The sequence below is a fragment of the Triturus cristatus genome, chromosome 5_2 (genome assembly GCF_964204655.1).
Source record: "Triturus cristatus chromosome 5_2, aTriCri1.1, whole genome shotgun sequence".
NCBI lineage: Eukaryota > Metazoa > Chordata > Amphibia > Caudata > Salamandridae > Triturus > Triturus cristatus.
Window position 1 is genome coordinate 554,888,964 of NC_140588.1, and position 25,176 is coordinate 554,914,139.

Here is a 25,176-nt window from a genome sequence, read left to right on the forward strand (position 1 = left end):
TATACTCTAAAAGTTTACTAGATGTGAGCAAATAATAGAATTTTTACAATACCTGGAAACTAAATGGCTCAAAATAATGAGAGATTTTACAAACTCACTCTGGTTTCTCAAACTCATCACAGGGGCCTGATGCACGACATTACTTTTTAAAATCTTACTGTTATTGATAAGGGGAACAAGAAACTTTTTAATTGCAAAGCATTCATTAAAACAAAACTTGAGGAGCCAAACTTTGTATTACGGTGACCGAAGATGTGCAGTTTGAATAATAATCTTGAAATTCAGACGTACAAAGATTTTACACACTGATTTTCAACAGTAATTCCACAACCAATAAAGTTGAATCTTTTGAAAGACATGTCAAAGGTGTGAATCTGAAATTCACTTTCAAAGAAATTCACAATGAAATGCACTGTGTAAGTCCAGCATGTTGTCAGCTAAGAAATCAGCAAAAATGAACTATCTCATTACTGGCCATATAGATGAGAAAGGAAAATAAACTCATGTTTACAATGTGGATGTGAAAGAACAGTTTCTAGGTTCAGCTTCAATATTTATGTTTATGAATAATTGATATGTTCATATTGTCTAACAGCTATCTAGACGGATAAAGCTATGTATGCATCTATACATACTTATGCGTTCATACGCATCAGTATAAAACATTGATATTAGGTTTTTTCCAGACCAAATTCTAAAAAATGAGTTAAACAGTGAATCTCATAATTGTAGTAGGTCCCACCGAGATTTGAACTCGGATCGCTGGATTCAGAGTGCTAACCATTACACCATGGAACCCTCTCACACAAGAGTGACTTTTCCATTGAGACAAAAGAGAGCGCATCAGTGATGGCCTTCTCTTATATTGATACAAAGATATCTCATTAGAATGGTCATAGTGGATAGAGCTTTAATGTGATTTGATTCTTTTCGCTATATTCTCTATAAAAGTGTTAAATATTCAAATGTTTATCAGAATATAAAAGTTATATCACAATGTTCATCTTTGCCTGTAGCATAATTAAACAGTCTACATTTCCAGACTACTGAAGCAATGTCTCTGTCTCCTGCATGGGTGGCTCCATAGAGCAATGGTTGGCAATTTGGACTTTGCATCCAATGATCCGATTTGAGACCTTGGAGGGACTTTTTTTATTACTCTTGAGCTTTTCCATTTCTTCATCTTTGTTCATTGATAGCTCAAATCCAACACCAGTAGGTTGAAAGAGTCATTTATTGAATGCTTTCAAAATGTCCATCAGCTTGAACAAGTTACATCAATACAAACTTTACAATACTTTGACATCAAATTTCTTCACAAAGTAGTTAGCCATTATAAAATCATATCCTGATTTTCTCAAACGCATTTCAGACGGGTGATTCACAGCATCACTTTTTTAAGCTTTCCTGCTATTGATAAGGCGAAAATAGCACATTTTGAATGAGAAGTTTTCTTCAATCAAACATAGAGGAACCCAAATGATGATCTCATTCAGCTAGTAAAAATGTTGTTTTATATTAGTATGGAAATCGTGAAAAGAAAATGTTTTTCATGCTGATTTACAACAGTTGATCTCCAATCGTAAAATATAAGCTTTTGGTCGGAGGCATCACAGGTACTGATCAAATTCTCATTTTTGAACTTTATTCACAAATCATATGATATGCTTTGTATACATCAACTGTATTGTTGGATCAATAATGAGTAAAAAGTGACTATCTCAATTTCAGGACATATAAAAGAGAAAGAAGTAGAAACTCATGTTTCAAATGCTGAGAGGCAACAACTGTTCATGATTTTCACCTCCACTAATTATATTTATTTTTATAATCTATATGTTTATATTTTCCTATAAATATACAGAGACATATAGCTATATATACAGAGATACATATGTACAGGTTGATTTTTACATGTTTATAAGTAAATGTGATGTTGTTCCAAATAAAACTTCTAAGAACTGAATGGAAAAGAAAATTGTAAAGTTCAGATAAGTCCCACTGAAATTTGTACTCAGATCCCTGTTTTCAGAGTCCAGAGTGCTAACCATGACACCATCCACCCTCCCCTACCAGGGTGAGCTTTCCATTTTGACAGAAGAGATTTGCCTGAGGGGGCAACTTATCTTTCATTGAAAAATATTATCTCACATAAAAACCACTGTTCAACAGAGTTATAACGTTATTTGAGTCTTTTGGGCAACATCCTTCCCCAACATAGTTCAATATGCAAAAGTTTACCAGAATAGGAAAGCAATCCAATTCAGTTTCTCTTTGACAGTAGAATATTAAAAACTTTGACATTTCCACATTGCTGCAGCAGTTTGCACTCCTTTCACATGGGAGGTTCCATGGTGTAATGGTTAGCACTTTGGACTTTGAATCCAATGATCCGAGTTCAAATCTCGGTGGGACCATTTTATGACTCTTGACCAAATCATTTTCTTTCAAGTGTATTCATTAATATCACATATCTAATACCGGTAGGGTGAAAAATTAATTTATTGATTATACTCTAAAAGTTTACTAGATGTGAGCAAATAATAGAATTTTTACAATACCTGGAAACTAAATGGCTCAAAATAATGAGAGATTTTACAAACTCACTCTGGTTTCTCAAACTCATCACAGGGGCCTGATGCACGACATTACTTTTTAAAATCTTACTGTTATTGATAAGGGGAACAAGAAACTTTTTAATTGCAAAGCATTCATTAAAACAAAACTTGAGGAGCCAAACTTTGTATTACGGTGACCGAAGATGTGCAGTTTGAATAATAATCTTGAAATTCAGACGTACAAAGATTTTACACACTGATTTTCAACAGTAATTCCACAACCAATAAAGTTGAATCTTTTGAAAGACATGTCAAAGGTGTGAATCTGAAATTCACTTTCAAAGAAATTCACAATGAAATGCACTGTGTAAGTCCAGCATGTTGTCAGCTAAGAAATCAGCAAAAATGAACTATCTCATTACTGGCCATATAGATGAGAAAGGAAAATAAACTCATGTTTACAATGTGGATGTGAAAGAACAGTTTCTAGGTTCAGCTTCAATATTTATGTTTATGAATAATTGATATGTTCATATTGTCTAACAGCTATCTAGACGGATAAAGCTATGTATGCATCTATACATACTTATGCGTTCATACGCATCAGTATAAAACATTGATATTAGGTTTTTTCCAGACCAAATTCTAAAAAATGAGTTAAACAGTGAATCTCATAATTGTAGTAGGTCCCACCGAGATTTGAACTCGGATCGCTGGATTCAGAGTCCAGAGTGCTAACCATTACACCATGGAACCCTCTCACACAAGAGAGACTTTTCCATTGAGACAAAAGAGAGCGCATCAGTGATGGCCTTCTCTTATATTGATACAAAGATATCTCATTAGAATGGTCATAGTGGATAGAGCTTTAATGTGATTTGATTCTTTTCGCTATATTCTCTATAAAAGTGTTAAATATTCAAATGTTTATCAGAATATAAAAGTTATATCACAATGTTCATCTTTGCCTGTAGCATAATTAAACAGTCTACATTTCCAGACTACTGAAGCAATGTCTCTGTCTCCTGCATGGGTGGCTCCATAGAGCAATGGTTGGCAATTTGGACTTTGCATCCAATGATCCGATTTGAGACCTTGGAGGGACTTTTTTTATTACTCTTGAGCTTTTCCATTTCTTCATCTTTGTTCATTGATAGCTCAAATCCAACACCAGTAGGTTGAAAGAGTCAATTATTGAATGCTTTCAAAATGTCCATCAGCTTGAACAAGTTACATCAATACAAACTTTACAATACTTTGACATCAAATTTCTTCACAAAGTAGTTAGCCATTATAAAATCATATCCTGATTTTCTCAAACGCATTTCAGACGGGTGATTCACAGCATCACTTTTTTAAGCTTTCCTGCTATTGATAAGGCGAAAATAGCACATTTTGAATGAGAAGTTTTCTTCAATCAAACATAGAGGAACCCAAATGATGATCTCATTCAGCTAGTAAAAATGTTGTTTTATATTAGTATGGAAATCGTGAAAAGAAAATGTTTTTCATGCTGATTTACAACAGTTGATCTCCAATCGTAAAATATAAGCTTTTGGTCGGAGGCATCACAGGTACTGATCAAATTCTCATTTTTGAACTTTATTCACAAATCATATGATATGCTTTGTATACATCAACTGTATTGTTGGATCAATAATGAGTAAAAAGTGACTATCTCAATTTCAGGACATATAAAAGAGAAAGAAGTAGAAACTCATGTTTCAAATGCTGAGAGGCAACAACTGTTCATGATTTTCACCTCCACTAATTATATTTATTTTTATAATCTATATGTTTATATTTTCCTATAAATATACAGAGACATATAGCTATATATACAGAGATACATATGTACAGGTTGATTTGTACATGTTTATAAGTAAATGTGATGTTGTTCCAAATAAAACTTCTAAGAACTGAATGGAAAAGAAAATTGTAAAGTTCAGATAAGTCCCACTGAAATTTGTACTCAGATCCCTGTTTTCAGAGTCCAGAGTGCTAACCATGACACCATCCACCCTCCCCTACCAGGGTGAGCTTTCCATTTTGACAGAAGAGATTTGCCTCAGGGGGCAACTTATCTTTCATTGAAAAATATTATCTCACATAAAAACCACTGTTCAACAGAGTTATAACGTTATTTGAGTCTTTTGGGCAACATCCTTCCCCAACATAGTTCAATATGCAAAAGTTTACCAGAATAAGAAAGCAATCCAATTCAGTTTCTCTTTGACAGTAGAATATTAAAAACTTTGACATTTCCACATTGCTGCAGCAGTTTGCACTCCTTTCACATGGGAGGTTCCATGGTGTAATGGTTAGCACTTTGGACTTTGAATCCAATGATCCGAGTTCAAATCTCGGTGGGACCATTTTATGACTCTTGACCAAATCATTTTCTTTCAAGTGTATTCATTAATATCACATATCTAATACCGGTAGGGTGAAAAATTAATTTATTGATTATACTCTAAAAGTTTACTAGATGTGAGCAAATAATAGAATTTTTACAATACCTGGAAACTAAATGGCTCAAAATAATGAGAGATTTTACAAACTCACTCTGGTTTCTCAAACTCATCACAGGGGCCTGATGCACGACATTACTTTTTAAAATCTTACTGTTATTGATAAGGGGAACAAGAAACTTTTTAATTGCAAAGCATTCATTAAAACAAAACTTGAGGAGCCAAACTTTGTATTACGGTGACCGAAGATGTGCAGTTTGAATAATAATCTTGAAATTCAGACGTACAAAGATTTTACACACTGATTTTCAACAGTAATTCCACAACCAATAAAGTTGAATCTTTTGAAAGACATGTCAAAGGTGTGAATCTGAAATTCACTTTCAAAGAAATTCACAATGAAATGCACTGTGTAAGTCCAGCATGTTGTCAGCTAAGAAATCAGCAAAAATGAACTATCTCATTACTGGCCATATAGATGAGAAAGGAAAATAAACTCATGTTTACAATGTGGATGTGAAAGAACAGTTTCTAGGTTCAGCTTCAATATTTATGTTTATGAATAATTGATATGTTCATATTGTCTAACAGCTATCTAGACGGATAAAGCTATGTATGCATCTATACATACTTATGCGTTCATACGCATCAGTATAAAACATTGATATTAGGTTTTTTCCAGACCAAATTCTAAAAAATGAGTTAAACAGTGAATCTCATAATTGTAGTAGGTCCCACCGAGATTTGAACTCGGATCGCTGGATTCAGAGTCCAGAGTGCTAACCATTACACCATGGAACCCTCTCACACAAGAGTGACTTTTCCATTGAGACAAAAGAGAGCGCATCAGTGATGGCCTTCTCTTATATTGATACAAAGATATCTCATTAGAATGGTCATAGTGGATAGAGCTTTAATGTGATTTGATTCTTTTCGCTATATTCTCTATAAAAGTGTTAAATATTCAAATGTTTATCAGAATATAAAAGTTATATCACAATGTTCATCTTTGCCTGTAGCATAATTAAACAGTCTACATTTCCAGACTACTGAAGTAATGTCTCTGTCTCCTGCATGGGTGGCTCCATAGAGCAATGGTTGGCAATTTGGACTTTGCATCCAATGATCCGATTTGAGACCTTGGAGGGACTTTTTTTATTACTCTTGAGCTTTTCCATTTCTTCATCTTTGTTCATTGATAGCTCAAATCCAACACCAGTAGGTTGAAAGAGTCAATTATTGAATGCTTTCAAAATGTCCATCAGCTTGAACAAGTTACATCAATACAAACTTTACAATACTTTGACATCAAATTTCTTCACAAAGTAGTTAGCCATTATAAAATCATATCCTGATTTTCTCAAACGCATTTCAGACGGGTGATTCACAGCATCACTTTTTTAAGCTTTCCTGCTATTGATAAGGCGAAAATAGCACATTTTGAATGAGAAGTTTTCTTCAATCAAACATAGAGGAACCCAAATGATGATCTCATTCAGCTAGTAAAAATGTTGTTTTATATTAGTATGGAAATCGTGAAAAGAAAATGTTTTTCATGCTGATTTACAACAGTTGATCTCCAATCGTAAAATATAAGCTTTTGGTCGGAGGCATCACAGGTACTGATCAAATTCTCATTTTTGAACTTTATTCACAAATCATATGATATGCTTTGTATACATCAACTGTATTGTTGGATCAATAATGAGTAAAAAGTGACTATCTCAATTTCAGGACATATAAAAGAGAAAGAAGTAGAAACTCATGTTTCAAATGCTGAGAGGCAACAACTGTTCATGATTTTCACCTCCACTAATTATATTTATTTTTATAATCTATATGTTTATATTTTCCTATAAATATACAGAGACATATAGCTATATATACAGAGATACATATGTACAGGTTGATTTTTACATGTTTATAAGTAAATGTGATGTTGTTCCAAATAAAACTTCTAAGAACTGAATGGAAAAGAAAATTGTAAAGTTCAGATAAGTCCCACTGAAATTTGTACTCAGATCCCTGTTTTCAGAGTCCAGAGTGCTAACCATGACACCATCCACCCTCCCCTACCAGGGTGAGCTTTCCATTTTGACAGAAGAGATTTGCCTCAGGGGGCAACTTATCTTTCATTGAAAAATATTATCTCACATAAAAACCACTGTTCAACAGAGTTATAACGTTATTTGAGTCTTTTGGGCAACATCCTTCCCCAACATAGTTCAATATGCAAAAGTTTACCAGAATAAGAAAGCAATCCAATTCAGTTTCTCTTTGACAGTAGAATATTAAAAACTTTGACATTTCCACATTGCTGCAGCAGTTTGCACTCCTTTCACATGGGAGGTTCCATGGTGTAATGGTTAGCACTTTGGACTTTGAATCCAATGATCCGAGTTCAAATCTCGGTGGGACCATTTTATGACTCTTGACCAAATCATTTTCTTTCAAGTGTATTCATTAATATCACATATCTAATACCGGTAGGGTGAAAAATTAATTTATTGATTATACTCTAAAAGTTTACTAGATGTGAGCAAATAATAGAATTTTTACAATACCTGGAAACTAAATGGCTCAAAATAATGAGAGATTTTACAAACTCACTCTGGTTTCTCAAACTCATCACAGGGGCCTGATGCACGACATTACTTTTTAAAATCTTACTGTTATTGATAAGGGGAACAAGAAACTTTTTAATTGCAAAGCATTCATTAAAACAAAACTTGAGGAGCCAAACTTTGTATTACGGTGACCGAAGATGTGCAGTTTGAATAATAATCTTGAAATTCAGACGTACAAAGATTTTACACACTGATTTTCAACAGTAATTCCACAACCAATAAAGTTGAATCTTTTGAAAGACATGTCAAAGGTGTGAATCTGAAATTCACTTTCAAAGAAATTCACAATGAAATGCACTGTGTAAGTCCAGCATGTTGTCAGCTAAGAAATCAGCAAAAATGAACTATCTCATTACTGGCCATATAGATGAGAAAGGAAAATAAACTCATGTTTACAATGTGGATGTGAAAGAACAGTTTCTAGGTTCAGCTTCAATATTTATGTTTATGAATAATTGATATGTTCATATTGTCTAACAGCTATCTAGACGGATAAAGCTATGTATGCATCTATACATACTTATGCGTTCATACGCATCAGTATAAAACATTGATATTAGGTTTTTTCCAGACCAAATTCTAAAAAATGAGTTAAACAGTGAATCTCATAATTGTAGTAGGTCCCACCGAGATTTGAACTCGGATCGCTGGATTCAGAGTCCAGAGTGCTAACCATTACACCATGGAACCCTCTCACACAAGAGTGACTTTTCCATTGAGACAAAAGAGAGCGCATCAGTGATGGCCTTCTCTTATATTGATACAAAGATATCTCATTTGAATGGTCATAGTGGATAGAGCTTTAATGTGATTTGATTCTTTTCGCTATATTCTCTATAAAAGTGTTAAATATTCAAATGTTTATCAGAATATAAAAGTTATATCACAATGTTCATCTTTGCCTGTAGCATAATTAAACAGTCTACATTTCCAGACTACTGAAGCAATGTCTCTGTCTCCTGCATGGGTGGCTCCATAGAGCAATGGTTGGCAATTTGGACTTTGCATCCAATGATCCGATTTGAGACCTTGGAGGGACTTTTTTTATTACTCTTGAGCTTTTCCATTTCTTCATCTTTGTTCATTGATAGCTCAAATCCAACACCAGTAGGTTGAAAGAGTCAATTATTGAATGCTTTCAAAATGTCCATCAGCTTGAACAAGTTACATCAATACAAACTTTACAATACTTTGACATCAAATTTCTTCACAAAGTAGTTAGCCATTATAAAATCATATCCTGATTTTCTCAAACGCATTTCAGACGGGTGATTCACAGCATCACTTTTTTAAGCTTTCCTGCTATTGATAAGGCGAAAATAGCACATTTTGAATGAGAAGTTTTCTTCAATCAAACATAGAGGAACCCAAATGATGATCTCATTCAGCTAGTAAAAATGTTGTTTTATATTAGTATGGAAATTGTGAAAAGAAAATGTTTTTCATGCTGATTTACAACAGTTGCTCTCCAATCGTAAAATATAAGCTTTTGGTCGGAGGCATCACAGGTACTGATCAAATTCTCATTTTTGAACTTTATTCACAAATCATATGATATGCTTTGTATACATCAACTGTATTGTTGGATCAATACTGAGTAAAAAGTGACTATCTCAATTTCAGGACATATAAAAGAGAAAGAAGTAGAAACTCATGTTTCAAATGCTGAGAGGCAACAACTGTTCATGATTTTCACCTCCACTAATTATATTTATTTTTATAATCTATATGTTTATATTTTCCTATAAATATACAGAGACATATAGCTATATATACAGAGATACATATGTACAGGTTGATTTTTACATGTTTATAAGTAAATGTGATGTTGTTCCAAATAAAACTTCTAAGAACTGAATGGAAAAGAAAAGTGTAAAGTTCAGATAAGTCCCACTGAAATTTGTACTCAGATCCCTGTTTTCAGAGTCCAGAGTGCTAACCATGACACCATCCACCCTCCCCTACCAGGGTGAGCTTTCCATTTTGACAGAAGAGATTTGCCTCAGGGGGCAACTTATCTTTTATTGAAAAATATTATCTCACATAAAAACCACTGTTCAACAGAGTTATAACGTTATTTGAGTCTTTTGGGCAACATCCTTCCCCAACATAGTTCAATATGCAAAAGTTTACCAGAATAGGAAAGCAATCCAATTCAGTTTCTCTTTGACAGTAGAATATTAAAAACTTTGACATTTCCACATTGCTGCAGCAGTTTGCACTCCTTTCACATGGGAGGTTCCATGGTGTAATGGTTAGCACTTTGGACTTTGAATCCAATGATCCGAGTTCAAATCTCGGTGGGACTATTTTATGACTCTTGACCAAATCATTTTCTTTCAAGTGTATTCATTAATATCACATATCTAATACCGGTAGGGTGAAAAATTAATTTATTGATTATACTCTAAAAGTTTACTAGATGTGAGCAAATAATAGAATTTTTACAATACCTGGAAACTAAATGGCTCAAAATAATGAGAGATTTTACAAACTCACTCTGGTTTCTCAAACTCATCACAGGGGCCTGATGCACGACATTACTTTTTAAAATCTTACTGTTATTGATAAGGGGAACAAGAAACTTTTTAATTGCAAAGCATTCATTAAAACAAAACTTGAGGAGCCAAACTTTGTATTACGGTGACCGAAGATGTGCAGTTTGAATAATAATCTTGAAATTCAGACGTACAAAGATTTTACACACTGATTTTCAACAGTAATTCCACAACCAATAAAGTTGAATCTTTTGAAAGACATGTCAAAGGTGTGAATCTGAAATTCACTTTCAAAGAAATTCACAATGAAATGCACTGTGTAAGTCCAGCATGTTGTCAGCTAAGAAATCAGCAAAAATGAACTATCTCATTACTGGCCATATAGATGAGAAAGGAAAATAAACTCATGTTTACAATGTGGATGTGAAAGAACAGTTTCTAGGTTCAGCTTCAATATTTATGTTTATGAATAATTGATATGTTCATATTGTCTAACAGCTATCTAGACGGATAAAGCTATGTATGCATCTATACATACTTATGCGTTCATACGCATCAGTATAAAACATTGATATTAGGTTTTTTCCAGACCAAATTCTAAAAAATGAGTTAAACAGTGAATCTCATAATTGTAGTAGGTCCCACCGAGATTTGAACTCGGATCGCTGGATTCAGAGTCCAGAGTGCTAACCATTACACCATGGAACCCTCTCACACAAGAGTGACTTTTCCATTGAGACAAAAGAGAGCGCATCAGTGATGGCCTTCTCTTATATTGATACAAAGATATCTCATTAGAATGGTCATAGTGGATAGAGCTTTAATGTGATTTGATTCTTTTCGCTATATTCTCTATAAAAGTGTTAAATATTCAAATGTTTATCAGAATATAAAAGTTATATCACAATGTTCATCTTTGCCTGTAGCATAATTAAACAGTCTACATTTCCAGACTACTGAAGCAATGTCTCTGTCTCCTGCATGGGTGGCTCCATAGAGCAATGGTTGGCAATTTGGACTTTGCATCCAATGATCCGATTTGAGACCTTGGAGGGACTTTTTTTATTACTCTTGAGCTTTTCCATTTCTTCATCTTTGTTCATTGATAGCTCAAATCCAACACCAGTAGGTTGAAAGAGTCAATTATTGAATGCTTTCAAAATGTCCATCAGCTTGAACAAGTTACATCAATACAAACTTTACAATACTTTGACATCAAATTTCTTCACAAAGTAGTTAGCCATTATAAAATCATATCCTGATTTTCTCAAACGCATTTCAGACGGGTGATTCACAGCATCACTTTTTTAAGCTTTCCTGCTATTGATAAGGCGAAAATAGCACATTTTGAATGAGAAGTTTTCTTCAATCAAACATAGAGGAACCCAAATGATGATCTCATTCAGCTAGTAAAAATGTTGTTTTATATTAGTATGGAAATTGTGAAAAGAAAATGTTTTTCATGCTGATTTACAACAGTTGCTCTCCAATCGTAAAATATAAGCTTTTGGTCGGAGGCATCACAGGTACTGATCAAATTCTCATTTTTGAACTTTATTCACAAATCATATGATATGCTTTGTATACATCAACTGTATTGTTGGATCAATACTGAGTAAAAAGTGACTATCTCAATTTCAGGACATATAAAAGAGAAAGAAGTAGAAACTCATGTTTCAAATGCTGAGAGGCAACAACTGTTCATGATTTTCACCTCCACTAATTATATTTATTTTTATAATCTATATGTTTATATTTTCCTATAAATATACAGAGACATATAGCTATATATACAGAGATACATATGTACAGGTTGATTTTTACATGTTTATAAGTAAATGTGATGTTGTTCCAAATAAAACTTCTAAGAACTGAATGGAAAAGAAAAGTGTAAAGTTCAGATAAGTCCCACTGAAATTTGTACTCAGATCCCTGTTTTCAGAGTCCAGAGTGCTAACCATGACACCATCCACCCTCCCCTACCAGGGTGAGCTTTCCATTTTGACAGAAGAGATTTGCCTCAGGGGGCAACTTATCTTTTATTGAAAAATATTATCTCACATAAAAACCACTGTTCAACAGAGTTATAACGTTATTTGAGTCTTTTGGGCAACATCCTTCCCCAACATAGTTCAATATGCAAAAGTTTACCAGAATAGGAAAGCAATCCAATTCAGTTTCTCTTTGACAGTAGAATATTAAAAACTTTGACATTTCCACATTGCTGCAGCAGTTTGCACTCCTTTCACATGGGAGGTTCCATGGTGTAATGGTTAGCACTTTGGACTTTGAATCCAATGATCCGAGTTCAAATCTCGGTGGGACCATTTTATGACTCTTGACCAAATCATTTTCTTTCAAGTGTATTCATTAATATCACATATCTAATACCGGTAGGGTGAAAAATTAATTTATTGATTATACTCTAAAAGTTTACTAGATGTGAGCAAATAATAGAATTTTTACAATACCTGGAAACTAAATGGCTCAAAATAATGAGAGATTTTACAAACTCACTCTGGTTTCTCAAACTCATCACAGGGGCCTGATGCATGACATTACTTTTTAAAATCTTACTGTTTTTGATAAGGGGAACAAGGAACTTTTTAATTGCAAAGCATTCATTAAAACAAAACTTGAGGAGCCAAACTTTGTATTACGGTGACCGAAGATGTGCAGTTTGAATAATAATCTTGAAATTCAGACGTACAAAGATTTTACACACTGATTTTCAACAGTAATTCCACAACCAATAAAGTTGAATCTTTTGAAAGACATGTCAAAGGTGTGAATCTGAAATTCACTTTCAAAGAAATTCACAATGAAATGTACTGTGTAAGTCCAGCATGTTGTCAGCTAAGAAATCAGCAAAAATGAACTATCTCATTACTGGCCATATAGATGAGAAAGGAAAATAAACTCATGTTTACAATGTGGATGTGAAAGAACAGTTTCTAGGTTCAGCTTCAATATTTATGTTTATGAATAATTGATATGTTCATATTGTCTAACAGCTATCTAGATGGATAAAGCTATGTATGCATCTATACATACTTATGCGTTCATACGCATCAGTATAAAACATTGATATTAGGTTTTTTCTAGACCAAATTCTAAAAAATGAGTTAAACAGTGAATCTCATAATTGTAGTAGGTCCCACCGAGATTTGAACTCGGATCGCTGGATTCAGAGTCCAGAGTGCTAACCATTACACCATGGAACCCTCTCACACAAGAGTGACTTTTCCATTGAGACAAAAGAGAGCGCATCAGTGATGGCCTTCTCTTATATTGATACAAAGATATCTCATTTGAATGGTCATAGTGGATAGAGCTTTAATGTGATTTGATTCTTTTCGCTATATTCTCTATAAAAGTGTTAAATATTCAAATGTTTATCAGAATATAAAAGTTATATCACAATGTTCATCTTTGCCTGTAGCATAATTAAACAGTCTACATTTCCAGACTACTGAAGCAATGTCTCTGTCTCCTGCATGGGTGGCTCCATAGAGCAATGGTTGGCAATTTGGACTTTGCATCCAATGATCCGATTTGAGACCTTGGAGGGACTTTTTTTATTACTCTTGAGCTTTTCCATTTCTTCATCTTTGTTCATTGATAGCTCAAATCCAACACCAGCAGGTTGAAAGAGTCAATTATTGAATGCTTTCAAAATGTCCATCAGCTTGAACAAGTTACATCAATACAAACTTTACAATACTTTGACATCAAATTTCTTCACAAAGTAGTTAGCCATTATAAAATCATATCCTGATTTTCTCAAACGCATTTCAGACGGGTGATTCACAGCATCACTTTTTTAAGCTTTCCTGCTATTGATAAGGCGAAAATAGCACATTTTGAATGAGAAGTTTTCTTCAATCAAACATAGAGGAACCCAAATGATGATCTCATTCAGCTAGTAAAAATGTTGTTTTATATTAGTATGGAAATTGTGAAAAGAAAATGTTTTTCATGCTGATTTACAACAGTTGCTCTCCAATCGTAAAATATAAGCTTTTGGTCGGAGGCATCACAGGTACTGATCAAATTCTCATTTTTGAACTTTATTCACAAATCATATGATATGCTTTGTATACATCAACTGTATTGTTGGATCAATACTGAGTAAAAAGTGACTATCTCAATTTCAGGACATATAAAAGAGAAAGAAGTAGAAACTCATGTTTCAAATGCTGAGAGGCAACAACTGTTCATGATTTTCACCTCCACTAATTATATTTATTTTTATAATCTATATGTTTATATTTTCCTATAAATATACAGAGACATATAGCTATATATACAGAGATACATATGTACAGGTTGATTTTTACATGTTTATAAGTAAATGTGATGTTGTTCCAAATAAAACTTCTAAGAACTGAATGGAAAAGAAAAGTGTAAAGTTCAGATAAGTCCCACTGAAATTTGTACTCAGATCCCTGTTTTCAGAGTCCAGAGTGCTAACCATGACACCATCCACCCTCCCCTACCAGGGTGAGCTTTCCATTTTGACAGAAGAGATTTGCCTCAGGGGGCAACTTATCTTTTATTGAAAAATATTATCTCACATAAAAACCACTGTTCAACAGAGTTATAACGTTATTTGAGTCTTTTGGGCAACATCCTTCCCCAACATAGTTCAATATGCAAAAGTTTACCAGAATAGGAAAGCAATCCAATTCAGTTTCTCTTTGACAGTAGAATATTAAAAACTTTGACATTTCCACATTGCTGCAGCAGTTTGCACTCCTTTCACATGGGAGGTTCCATGGTGTAATGGTTAGCACTTTGGACTTTGAATCCAATGATCCGAGTTCAAATCTCGGTGGGACCATTTTATGACTCTTGACCAAATCATTTTCTTTCAAGTGTATTCATTAATATCACATATCTAATACCGGTAGGGTGAAAAATTAATTTATTGATTATACTCTAAAAGTTTACTAGATGTGAGCAAATAATAGAATTTTTACAATACCTGGAAACTAAATGGCTCAAAATAATGAGAGATTTTACAAACTCACTCTGGTTTCTCAAACTCATCACAGGGGCCTGATGCACGACATTACTTTTTAAAATCTTACTGTTTTTGATAAGGGGAACAAGGAACTTTTTAATTGCAAAGCATTCATTAAAACAAAACTTGAGGAGCCAAACTTTGTATTACGGTGACCGAAGATGTGCAGTTTGAATAATAATCTTGAAATTCAGACGTACAAAGATTTTACACACTGATTTTCAACAGTAATTCCACAACCAATAAAGTTGAATCTTTTGAAAGACATGTCAAAGGTGTGAATCTGAAATTCACTTTCAAAGAAATTCACAATGAAATGTACTGTGTAAGTCCAGCATGTTGTCAGCTAAGAAATCAGCAAAAATGAACTATCTCATTACTGGCCATATAGATGAGAAAGGAAAATAAACTCATGTTTACAATGTGGATGTGAAAGAACAGTTTCTAGGTTCAGCTTCAATATTTATGTTTATGAATAATTGATATGTTCATATTGTCTAACAGCTATCTAGATGGATAAAGCTATGTATGCATCTATACATACTTATGCGTTCATACGCATCAGTATAAAACATTGATATTAGGTTTTTTCTAGACCAAATTCTAAAAAATGAGTTAAACAGTGAATCTCATAATTGTAGTAGGTCCCACCGAGATTTGAACTCGGATCGCTGGATTCAGAGTCCAGAGTGCTAACCATTACACCATGGAACCCTCTCACACAAGAGTGACTTTTCCATTGAGACAAAAGAGAGCGCATCAGTGATGGCCTTCTCTTATATTGATACAAAGATATCTCATTTGAATGGTCATAGTGGATAGAGCTTTAATGTGATTTGATTCTTTTCGCTATATTCTCTATAAAAGTGTTAAATATTCAAATGTTTATCAGAATATAAAAGTTATATCACAATGTTCATCTTTGCCTGTAGCATAATTAAACAGTCTACATTTCCAGACTACTGAAGCAATGTCTCTGTCTCCTGCATGGGTGGCTCCATAGAGCAATGGTTGGCAATTTGGACTTTGCATCCAATGATCCGATTTGAGACCTTGGAGGGACTTTTTTTATTACTCTTGAGCTTTTCCATTTCTTCATCTTTGTTCATTGATAGCTCAAATCCAACACCAGTAGGTTGAAAGAGTCAATTATTGAATGCTTTCAAAATGTCCATCAGCTTGAACAAGTTACATCAATACAAACTTTACAATACTTTGACATCAAATTTCTTCACAAAGTAGTTAGCCATTATAAAATCATATCCTGATTTTCTCAAACGCATTTCAGACGGGTGATTCACAGCATCACTTTTTTAAGCTTTCCTGCTATTGATAAGGCGAAAATAGCACATTTTGAATGAGAAGTTTTCTTCAATCAAACATAGAGGAACCCAAATGATGATCTCATTCAGCTAGTAAAAATGTTGTTTTATATTAGTATGGAAATTGTGAAAAGAAAATGTTTTTCATGCTGATTTACAACAGTTGCTCTCCAATCGTAAAATATAAGCTTTTGGTCGGAGGCATCACAGGTACTGATCAAATTCTCATTTTTGAACTTTATTCACAAATCATATGATATGCTTTGTATACATCAACTGTATTGTTGGATCAATACTGAGTAAAAAGTGACTATCTCAATTTCAGGACATATAAAAGAGAAAGAAGTAGAAACTCATGTTTCAAATGCTGAGAGGCAACAACTGTTCATGATTTTCACCTCCACTAATTATATTTATTTTTATAATCTATATGTTTATATTTTCCTATAAATATACAGAGACATATAGCTATATATACAGAGATACATATGTACAGGTTGATTTTTACATGTTTATAAGTAAATGTGATGTTGTTCCAAATAAAACTTCTAAGAACTGAATGGAAAAGAAAATTGTAAAGTTCAGATAAGTCCCACTGAAATTTGTACTCAGATCCCTGTTTTCAGAGTCCAGAGTGCTAACCATGACACCATCCACCCTCCCCTACCAGGGTGAGCTTTCCATTTTGACAGAAGAGATTTGCCTCAGGGGGCAACTTATCTTTTATTGAAAAATATTATCTCACATAAAAACCACTGTTCAACAGAGTTATAACGTTATTTGAGTCTTTTGGGCAACATCCTTCCCCAACATAGTTCAATATGCAAAAGTTTACCAGAATAGGAAAGCAATCCAATTCAGTTTCTCTTTGACAGTAGAATATTAAAAACTTTGACATTTCCACATTGCTGCAGCAGTTTGCACTCCTTTCACATGGGAGGTTCCATGGTGTAATGGTTAGCACTTTGGACTTTGAATCCAATGATCCGAGTTCAAATCTCGGTGGGACCATTTTATGACTCTTGACCAAATCATTTTCTTTCAAGTGTATTCATTAATATCACATATCTAATACCGGTAGGGTGAAAAATTAATTTATTGATTATACTCTAAAAGTTTACTAGATGTGAGCAAATAATAGAATTTTTACAATACCTGGAAACTAAATGGCTCAAAATAATGAGAGATTTTACAAACTCACTCTGGTTTCTCAAACTCATCACAGGGGCCTGATGCACGACATTACTTTTTAAAATCTTACTGTTTTTGATAAGGGGAACAAGGAACTTTTTAATTGCAAAGCATTCATTAAAACAAAACTTGAGGAGCCAAACTTTGTATTACGGTGACCGAAGATGTGCAGTTTGAATAATAATCTTGAAATTCAGACGTACAAAGATTTTACACACTGATTTTCAACAGTAATTCCACAACCAATAAAGTTGAATCTTTTGAAAGACATGTCAAAGGTGTGAATCTGAAATTCACTTTCAAAGAAATTCACAATGAAATGCACTGTGTAAGTCCAGCATGTTGTCAGCTAAGAAATCAGCAAAAATGAACTATCTCATTACTGGCCATATAGATGAGAAAGGAAAATAAACTCATGTTTACAATGTGGATGTGAAAGAACAGTTTCTAGGTTCAGCTTCAATATTTATGTTTATGAATAATTGATATGTTCATATTGTCTAACAGCTATCTAGACGGATAAAGCTATGTATGCATCTATACATACTTATGCGTTCATACGCATCAGTATAAAACATTGATATTAGGTTTTTTCTAGACCAAATTCTAAAAAATGAGTTAAACAGTGAATCTCATAATTGTAGTAGGTCCCACCGAGATTTGAACTCGGATCGCTGGATTCAGAGTCCAGAGTGCTAACCATTACACCATGGAACCCTCTCACACAAGAGTGACTTTTCCATTGAGACAAAAGAGAGCGCATCAGTGATGGCCTTCTCTTATATTGATACAAAGATATCTCATTTGAATGGTCATAGTGGATAGAGCTTTAATGTGATTTGATTCTTTTCGCTATATTCTCTATAAAAGTGTTAAATATTCAAATGTTTATCAGAATATAAAAGTTATATCACAATGTTCATCTTTGCCTGTAGCATAATTAAACAGTCTACATTTCCAGACTACTGAAGCAATGTCTCTGTCTCCTGCATGGGTGGCTCCATAGAGCAATGGTTGGCAATTTGGACTTTGCATCCAATGATCCGATTTGAGACCTTGGAGGGACTTTTTTTATTACTCTTGAGCTTTTCCATTTCTTCATCTTTGTTCATTGATAGCTCAAATCCAACACCAGTAGGTTGAAAGAGTCAATTATTGAATGCTTTCAAAATGTCCATCAGCTTGAACAAGTTACATCAATACAAACTTTACAATACTTTGACATCAAATTTCTTCACAAAGTAGTTAGCCATTATAAAATCATATCCTGATTTTCTCAAACGCATTTCAGACGGGTGATTCACAGCATCACTTTTTTAAGCTTTCCTGCTATTGATAAGGCGAAAATAGCACATTTTGAATGAGAAGTTTTCTTCAATCAAACATAGAGGAACCCAAATGATGATCTCATTCAGCTAGTAAAAATGTTGTTTTATATTAGTATGGAAATCGTGAAAAGAAAATGTTTTTCATGCTGATTTACAACAGTTGCTCTCCAATCGTAAAATATAAGCTTTTGGTCGGAGGCATCACAGGTACTGATCAAATTCTCATTTTTGAACTTTATTCACAAATCATATGATATGCTTTGTATACATCAACTGTATTGTTGGATCAATACTGAGTAAAAAGTGACTATCTCAATTTCAGGACATATAAAAGAGAAAGAAGTAGAAACTCATGTTTCAAATGCTGAGAGGCAACAACTGTTCATGATTTTCACCTCCACTAATTATATTTATTTTTATAATCTATATGTTTATATTTTCCTATAAATATACAGAGACATATAGCTATATATACAGAGATACATATGTACAGGTTGATTTTTACATGTTTATAAGTAAATGTGATGTTGTTCCAAATAAAACTTCTAAGAACTGAATGGAAAAGAAAATTGTAAAGTTCAGATAAGTCCCACTGAAATTTGTACTCAGATCCCTGTTTTCAGAGTCCAGAGTGCTAACCATGACACCATCCACCCTCCCCTACCAGGGTGAGCTTTCCATTTTGACAGAAGAGATTTGCCTCAGGGGGCAACTTATCTTTTATTGAAAAATATTATCTCACATAAAAACCACTGTTCAACAGAGTTATAACGTTATTTGAGTCTTTTGGGCAACATCCTTCCCCAACATAGTTCAATATGCAAAAGTTTACCAGAATAGGAAAGCAATCCAATTCAGTTTCTCTTTGACAGTAGAATATTAAAAACTTTGACATTTCCACATTGCTGCAGCAGTTTGCACTCCTTTCACATGGGAGGTTCCATGGTGTAATGGTTAGCACTTTGGACTTTGAATCCAATGATCCGAGTTCAAATCTCGGTGGGACCATTTTATGACTCTTGACCAAATCATTTTCTTTCAAGTGTATTCATTAATATCACATATCTAATACCGGTAGGGTGGAAAATTAATTTATTGATTATACTCTAAAAGTTTACTAGATGTGAGCAAATAATAGAATTTTTACAATACCTGGAAACTAAATGGCTCAAAATAATGAGAGATTTTACAAACTCACTCTGGTTTCTCAAACTCATCACAGGGGCCTGATGCACGACATTACTTTTTAAAATCTTACTGTTTTTGATAAGGGGAACAAGGAACTTTTTAATTGCAAAGCATTCATTAAAACAAAACTTGAGGAGCCAAACTTTGTATTACGGTGACCGAAGATGTGCAGTTTGAATAATAATCTTGAAATTCAGACGTACAAAGATTTTACACACTGATTTTCAACAGTAATTCCACAACCAATAAAGTTGAATCTTTTGAAAGACATGTCAAAGGTGTGAATCTGAAATTCACTTTCAAAGAAATTCACAATGAAATGCACTGTGTAAGTCCAGCATGTTGTCAGCTAAGAAATCAGCAAAAATGAACTATCTCATTACTGGCCATATAGATGAGAATGGAAAATAAACTCATGTTTACAATGTGGATGTGAAAGAACAGTTTCTAGGTTCAGCTTCAATATTTATGTTTATGAATAATTGATATGTTCATATTGTCTAACAGCTATCTAGACGGATAAAGCTATGTATGCATCTATACATACTTATGCGTTCATACGCATCAGTATAAAACATTGATATTAGGTTTTTTCTAGACCAAATTCTAAAAAATGAGTTAAACAGTGAATCTCATAATTGTAGTAGGTCCCACCGAGATTTGAACTCGGATCGCTGGATTCAGAGTCCAGAGTGCTAACCATTACACCATGGAACCCTCTCACACAAGAGTGACTTTTCCATTGAGACAAAAGAGAGCGCATCAGTGATGGCCTTCTCTTATATTGATACAAAGATATCTCATTTGAATGGTCATAGTGGATAGAGCTTTAATGTGATTTGATTCTTTTCGCTATATTCTCTATAAAAGTGTTAAATATTCAAATGTTTATCAGAATATAAAAGTTATATCACAATGTTCATCTTTGCCTGTAGCATAATTAAACAGTCTACATTTCCAGACTACTGAAGCAATGTCTCTGTCTCCTGCATGGGTGGCTCCATAGAGCAATGGTTGGCAATTTGGACTTTGCATCCAATGATCCGATTTGAGACCTTGGAGGGACTTTTTTTATTACTCTTGAGCTTTTCCATTTCTTCATCTTTGTTCATTGATAGCTCAAATCCAACACCAGTAGGTTGAAAGAGTCAATTATTGAATGCTTTCAAAATGTCCATCAGCTTGAACAAGTTACATCAATACAAACTTTACAATACTTTGACATCAAATTTCTTCACAAAGTAGTTAGCCATTATAAAATCATATCCTGATTTTCTCAAACGCATTTCAGACGGGTGATTCACAGCATCACTTTTTTAAGCTTTCCTGCTATTGATAAGGCGAAAATAGCACATTTTGAATGAGAAGTTTTCTTCAATCAAACATAGAGGAACCCAAATGATGATCTCATTCAGCTAGTAAAAATGTTGTTTTATATTAGTATGGAAATTGTGAAAAGAAAATGTTTTTCATGCTGATTTACAACAGTTGCTCTCCAATCGTAAAATATAAGCTTTTGGTCGGAGGCATCACAGGTACTGATCAAATTCTCATTTTTGAACTTTATTCACAAATCATATGATATGCTTTGTATACATCAACTGTATTGTTGGATCAATACTGAGTAAAAAGTGACTATCTCAATTTCAGGACATATAAAAGAGAAAGAAGTAGAAACTCATGTTTCAAATGCTGAGAGGCAACAACTGTTCATGATTTTCACCTCCACTAATTATATTTATTTTTATAATCTATATGTTTATATTTTCCTATAAATATACAGAGACATATAGCTATATATACAGAGATACATATGTACAGGTTGATTTTTACATGTTTATAAGTAAATGTGATGTTGTTCCAAATAAAACTTCTAAGAACTGAATGGAAAAGAAAATTGTAAAGTTCAGATAAGTCCCACTGAAATTTGTACTCAGATCCCTGTTTTCAGAGTCCAGAGTGCTAACCATGACACCATCCACCCTCCCCTACCAGGGTGAGCTTTCCATTTTGACAGAAGAGATTTGCCTCAGGGGGCAACTTATCTTTTATTGAAAAATATTATCTCACATAAAAACCACTGTTCAACAGAGTTATAACGTTATTTGAGTCTTTTGGGCAACATCCTTCCCCAACATAGTTCAATATGCAAAAGTTTACCAGAATAGGAAAGCAATCCAATTCAGTTTCTCTTTGACAGTAGAATATTAAAAACTTTGACATTTCCACATTGCTGCAGCAGTTTGCACTCCTTTCACATGGGAGGTTCCATGGTGTAATGGTTAGCACTTTGGACTTTGAATCCAATGATCCGAGTTCAAATCTCGGTGGGACCATTTTATGACTCTTGACCAAATCATTTTCTTTCAAGTGTATTCATTAATATCACATATCTAATACCGGTAGGGTGAAAAATTAATTTATTGATTATACTCTAAAAGTTTACTAGATGTGAGCAAATAATAGAATTTTTACAATACCTGGAAACTAAATGGCTCAAAATAATGAGAGATTTTACAAACTCACTCTGGTTTCTCAAACTCATCACAGGGGCCTGATGCACGACATTACTTTTTAAAATCTTACTGTTTTTGATAAGAGGAACAAGGAACTTTTTAATTGCAAAGCATTCATTAAAACAAAACTTGAGGAGCCAAACTTTGTATTACGGTGACCGAAGATGTGCAGTTTGAATAATAATCTTGAAATTCAGACGTACAAAGATTTTACACACTGATTTTCAACGGTAATTCCACAACCAATAAAGTTGAATCTTTTGAAAGACATGTCAAAGGTGTGAATCTGAAATTCACTTTCAAAGAAATTCACAATGAAATGCACTGTGTAAGTCCAGCATGTTGTCAGCTAAGAAATCAGCAAAAATGAACTATCTCATTACTGGCCATATAGATGAGAAAGGAAAATAAACTCATGTTTACAATGTGGATGTGAAAGAACAGTTTCTAGGTTCAGCTTCAATATTTATGTTTATGAATAATTGATATGTTCATATTGTCTAACAGCTATCTAGACGGATAAAGCTATGTATGCATCTATACATACTTATGCGTTCATACGCATCAGTATAAAACATTGATATTAGGTTTTTTCTAGACCAAATTCTAAAAAATGAGTTAAACAGTGAATCTCATAATTGTAGTAGGTCCCACCGAGATTTGAACTCGGATCGCTGGATTCAGAGTCCAGAGTGCTAACCATTACACCATGGAACCCTCTCACACAAGAGTGACTTTTCCATTGAGACAAAAGAGAGCGCATCAGTGATGGCCTTCTCTTATATTGATACAAAGATATCTCATTTGAATGGTCATAGTGGATAGAGCTTTAATGTGATTTGATTCTTTTCGCTATATTCTCTATAAAAGTGTTAAATATTCAAATGTTTATCAGAATATAAAAGTTATATCACAATGTTCATCTTTGCCTGTAGCATAATTAAACAGTCTACATTTCCAGACTACTGAAGCAATGTCTCTGTCTCCTGCATGGGTGGCTCCATAGAGCAATGGTTGGCAATTTGGACTTTGCATCCAATGATCCGATTTGAGACCTTGGAGGGACTTTTTTTATTACTCTTGAGCTTTTCCATTTCTTCATCTTTGTTCATTGATAGCTCAAATCCAACACCAGTAGGTTGAAAGAGTCAATTATTGAATGCTTTCAAAATGTCCATCAGCTTGAACAAGTTACATCAATACAAACTTTACAATACTTTGACATCAAATTTCTTCACAAAGTAGTTAGCCATTATAAAATCATATCCTGATTTTCTCAAACGCATTTCAGACGGGTGATTCACAGCATCACTTTTTTAAGCTTTCCTGCTATTGATAAGGCGAAAATAGCACATTTTGAATGAGAAGTTTTCTTCAATCAAACATAGAGGAACCCAAATGATGATCTCATTCAGCTAGTAAAAATGTTGTTTTATATTAGTATGGAAATCGTGAAAAGAAAATGTTTTTCATGCTGATTTACAACAGTTGCTCTCCAATCGTAAAATATAAGCTTTTGGTCGGAGGCATCACAGGTACTGATCAAATTCTCATTTTTGAACTTTATTCACAAATCATATGATATGCTTTGTATACATCAACTGTATTGTTGGATCAATACTGAGTAAAAAGTGACTATCTCAATTTCAGGACATATAAAAGAGAAAGAAGTAGAAACTCATGTTTCAAATGCTGAGAGGCAACAACTGTTCATGATTTTCACCTCCACTAATTATATTTATTTTTATAATCTATATGTTTATATTTTCCTATAAATATACAGAGACATATAGCTATATATACAGAGATACATATGTACAGGTTGATTTTTACATGTTTATAAGTAAATGTGATGTTGTTCCAAATAAAACTTCTAAGAACTGAATGGAAAAGAAAATTGTAAAGTTCAGATAAGTCCCACTGAAATTTGTACTCAGATCCCTGTTTTCAGAGTCCAGAGTGCTAACCATGACACCATCCACCCTCCCCTACCAGGGTGAGCTTTCCATTTTGACAGAAGAGATTTGCCTCAGGGGGCAACTTATCTTTTATTGAAAAATATTATCTCACATAAAAACCACTGTTCAACAGAGTTATAACGTTATTTGAGTCTTTTGGGCAACATCCTTCCCCAACATAGTTCAATATGCAAAAGTTTACCAGAATAGGAAAGCAATCCAATTCAGTTTCTCTTTGACAGTAGAATATTAAAAACTTTGACATTTCCACATTGCTGCAGCAGTTTGCACTCCTTTCACATGGGAGGTTCCATGGTGTAATGGTTAGCACTTTGGACTTTGAATCCAATGATCCGAGTTCAAATCTCGGTGGGACCATTTTATGACTCTTGACCAAATCATTTTCTTTCAAGTGTATTCATTAATATCACATATCTAATACCGGTAGGGTGAAAAATTAATTTATTGATTATACTCTAAAAGTTTACTAGAT

The 25,176-nt window shown here is 33.7% G+C and overlaps 19 non-coding genes across 19 annotated transcripts; 10 read left to right on the plus strand and 9 right to left on the minus strand.

Moving 5' to 3' along the window:
- The first annotated feature begins 2,345 nt into the window (after positions 1 to 2,345).
- Positions 2,346 to 2,417, plus strand: TRNAQ-UUG (transfer RNA glutamine (anticodon UUG)). Its single transcript has one exon. It is a non-coding gene; the product is annotated as a tRNA-Gln (tRNA).
- An 825-nt stretch (positions 2,418 to 3,242) lies between these two features.
- On the minus strand, positions 3,243 to 3,314 carry TRNAQ-CUG (transfer RNA glutamine (anticodon CUG)). The gene has a single exon. It is a non-coding gene; the product is annotated as a tRNA-Gln (tRNA).
- Positions 3,315 to 4,861: 1,547 nt separating this feature from the next.
- On the plus strand, positions 4,862 to 4,933 carry TRNAQ-UUG (transfer RNA glutamine (anticodon UUG)). Its single transcript has one exon. It is a non-coding gene; the product is annotated as a tRNA-Gln (tRNA).
- An 825-nt stretch (positions 4,934 to 5,758) lies between these two features.
- Positions 5,759 to 5,830, minus strand: TRNAQ-CUG (transfer RNA glutamine (anticodon CUG)). Its single transcript has one exon. It is a non-coding gene; the product is annotated as a tRNA-Gln (tRNA).
- Positions 5,831 to 7,377: 1,547 nt separating this feature from the next.
- TRNAQ-UUG (transfer RNA glutamine (anticodon UUG)) lies at positions 7,378 to 7,449 on the plus strand. Its single transcript has one exon. It is a non-coding gene; the product is annotated as a tRNA-Gln (tRNA).
- An 825-nt stretch (positions 7,450 to 8,274) lies between these two features.
- TRNAQ-CUG (transfer RNA glutamine (anticodon CUG)) lies at positions 8,275 to 8,346 on the minus strand. The gene has a single exon. It is a non-coding gene; the product is annotated as a tRNA-Gln (tRNA).
- A 1,547-nt stretch (positions 8,347 to 9,893) lies between these two features.
- Positions 9,894 to 9,965, plus strand: TRNAQ-UUG (transfer RNA glutamine (anticodon UUG)). Its single transcript has one exon. It is a non-coding gene; the product is annotated as a tRNA-Gln (tRNA).
- Positions 9,966 to 10,790: 825 nt separating this feature from the next.
- On the minus strand, positions 10,791 to 10,862 carry TRNAQ-CUG (transfer RNA glutamine (anticodon CUG)). The gene has a single exon. It is a non-coding gene; the product is annotated as a tRNA-Gln (tRNA).
- A 1,547-nt stretch (positions 10,863 to 12,409) lies between these two features.
- TRNAQ-UUG (transfer RNA glutamine (anticodon UUG)) lies at positions 12,410 to 12,481 on the plus strand. Its single transcript has one exon. It is a non-coding gene; the product is annotated as a tRNA-Gln (tRNA).
- Positions 12,482 to 13,306: 825 nt separating this feature from the next.
- On the minus strand, positions 13,307 to 13,378 carry TRNAQ-CUG (transfer RNA glutamine (anticodon CUG)). The gene has a single exon. It is a non-coding gene; the product is annotated as a tRNA-Gln (tRNA).
- Positions 13,379 to 14,925: 1,547 nt separating this feature from the next.
- Positions 14,926 to 14,997, plus strand: TRNAQ-UUG (transfer RNA glutamine (anticodon UUG)). The gene has a single exon. It is a non-coding gene; the product is annotated as a tRNA-Gln (tRNA).
- An 825-nt stretch (positions 14,998 to 15,822) lies between these two features.
- Positions 15,823 to 15,894, minus strand: TRNAQ-CUG (transfer RNA glutamine (anticodon CUG)). The gene has a single exon. It is a non-coding gene; the product is annotated as a tRNA-Gln (tRNA).
- A 1,547-nt stretch (positions 15,895 to 17,441) lies between these two features.
- On the plus strand, positions 17,442 to 17,513 carry TRNAQ-UUG (transfer RNA glutamine (anticodon UUG)). The gene has a single exon. It is a non-coding gene; the product is annotated as a tRNA-Gln (tRNA).
- An 825-nt stretch (positions 17,514 to 18,338) lies between these two features.
- Positions 18,339 to 18,410, minus strand: TRNAQ-CUG (transfer RNA glutamine (anticodon CUG)). Its single transcript has one exon. It is a non-coding gene; the product is annotated as a tRNA-Gln (tRNA).
- A 1,547-nt stretch (positions 18,411 to 19,957) lies between these two features.
- On the plus strand, positions 19,958 to 20,029 carry TRNAQ-UUG (transfer RNA glutamine (anticodon UUG)). Its single transcript has one exon. It is a non-coding gene; the product is annotated as a tRNA-Gln (tRNA).
- An 825-nt stretch (positions 20,030 to 20,854) lies between these two features.
- On the minus strand, positions 20,855 to 20,926 carry TRNAQ-CUG (transfer RNA glutamine (anticodon CUG)). The gene has a single exon. It is a non-coding gene; the product is annotated as a tRNA-Gln (tRNA).
- A 1,547-nt stretch (positions 20,927 to 22,473) lies between these two features.
- Positions 22,474 to 22,545, plus strand: TRNAQ-UUG (transfer RNA glutamine (anticodon UUG)). The gene has a single exon. It is a non-coding gene; the product is annotated as a tRNA-Gln (tRNA).
- Positions 22,546 to 23,370: 825 nt separating this feature from the next.
- On the minus strand, positions 23,371 to 23,442 carry TRNAQ-CUG (transfer RNA glutamine (anticodon CUG)). The gene has a single exon. It is a non-coding gene; the product is annotated as a tRNA-Gln (tRNA).
- Positions 23,443 to 24,989: 1,547 nt separating this feature from the next.
- Positions 24,990 to 25,061, plus strand: TRNAQ-UUG (transfer RNA glutamine (anticodon UUG)). The gene has a single exon. It is a non-coding gene; the product is annotated as a tRNA-Gln (tRNA).
- The last annotated feature ends 115 nt before the right edge of the window (positions 25,062 to 25,176 follow it).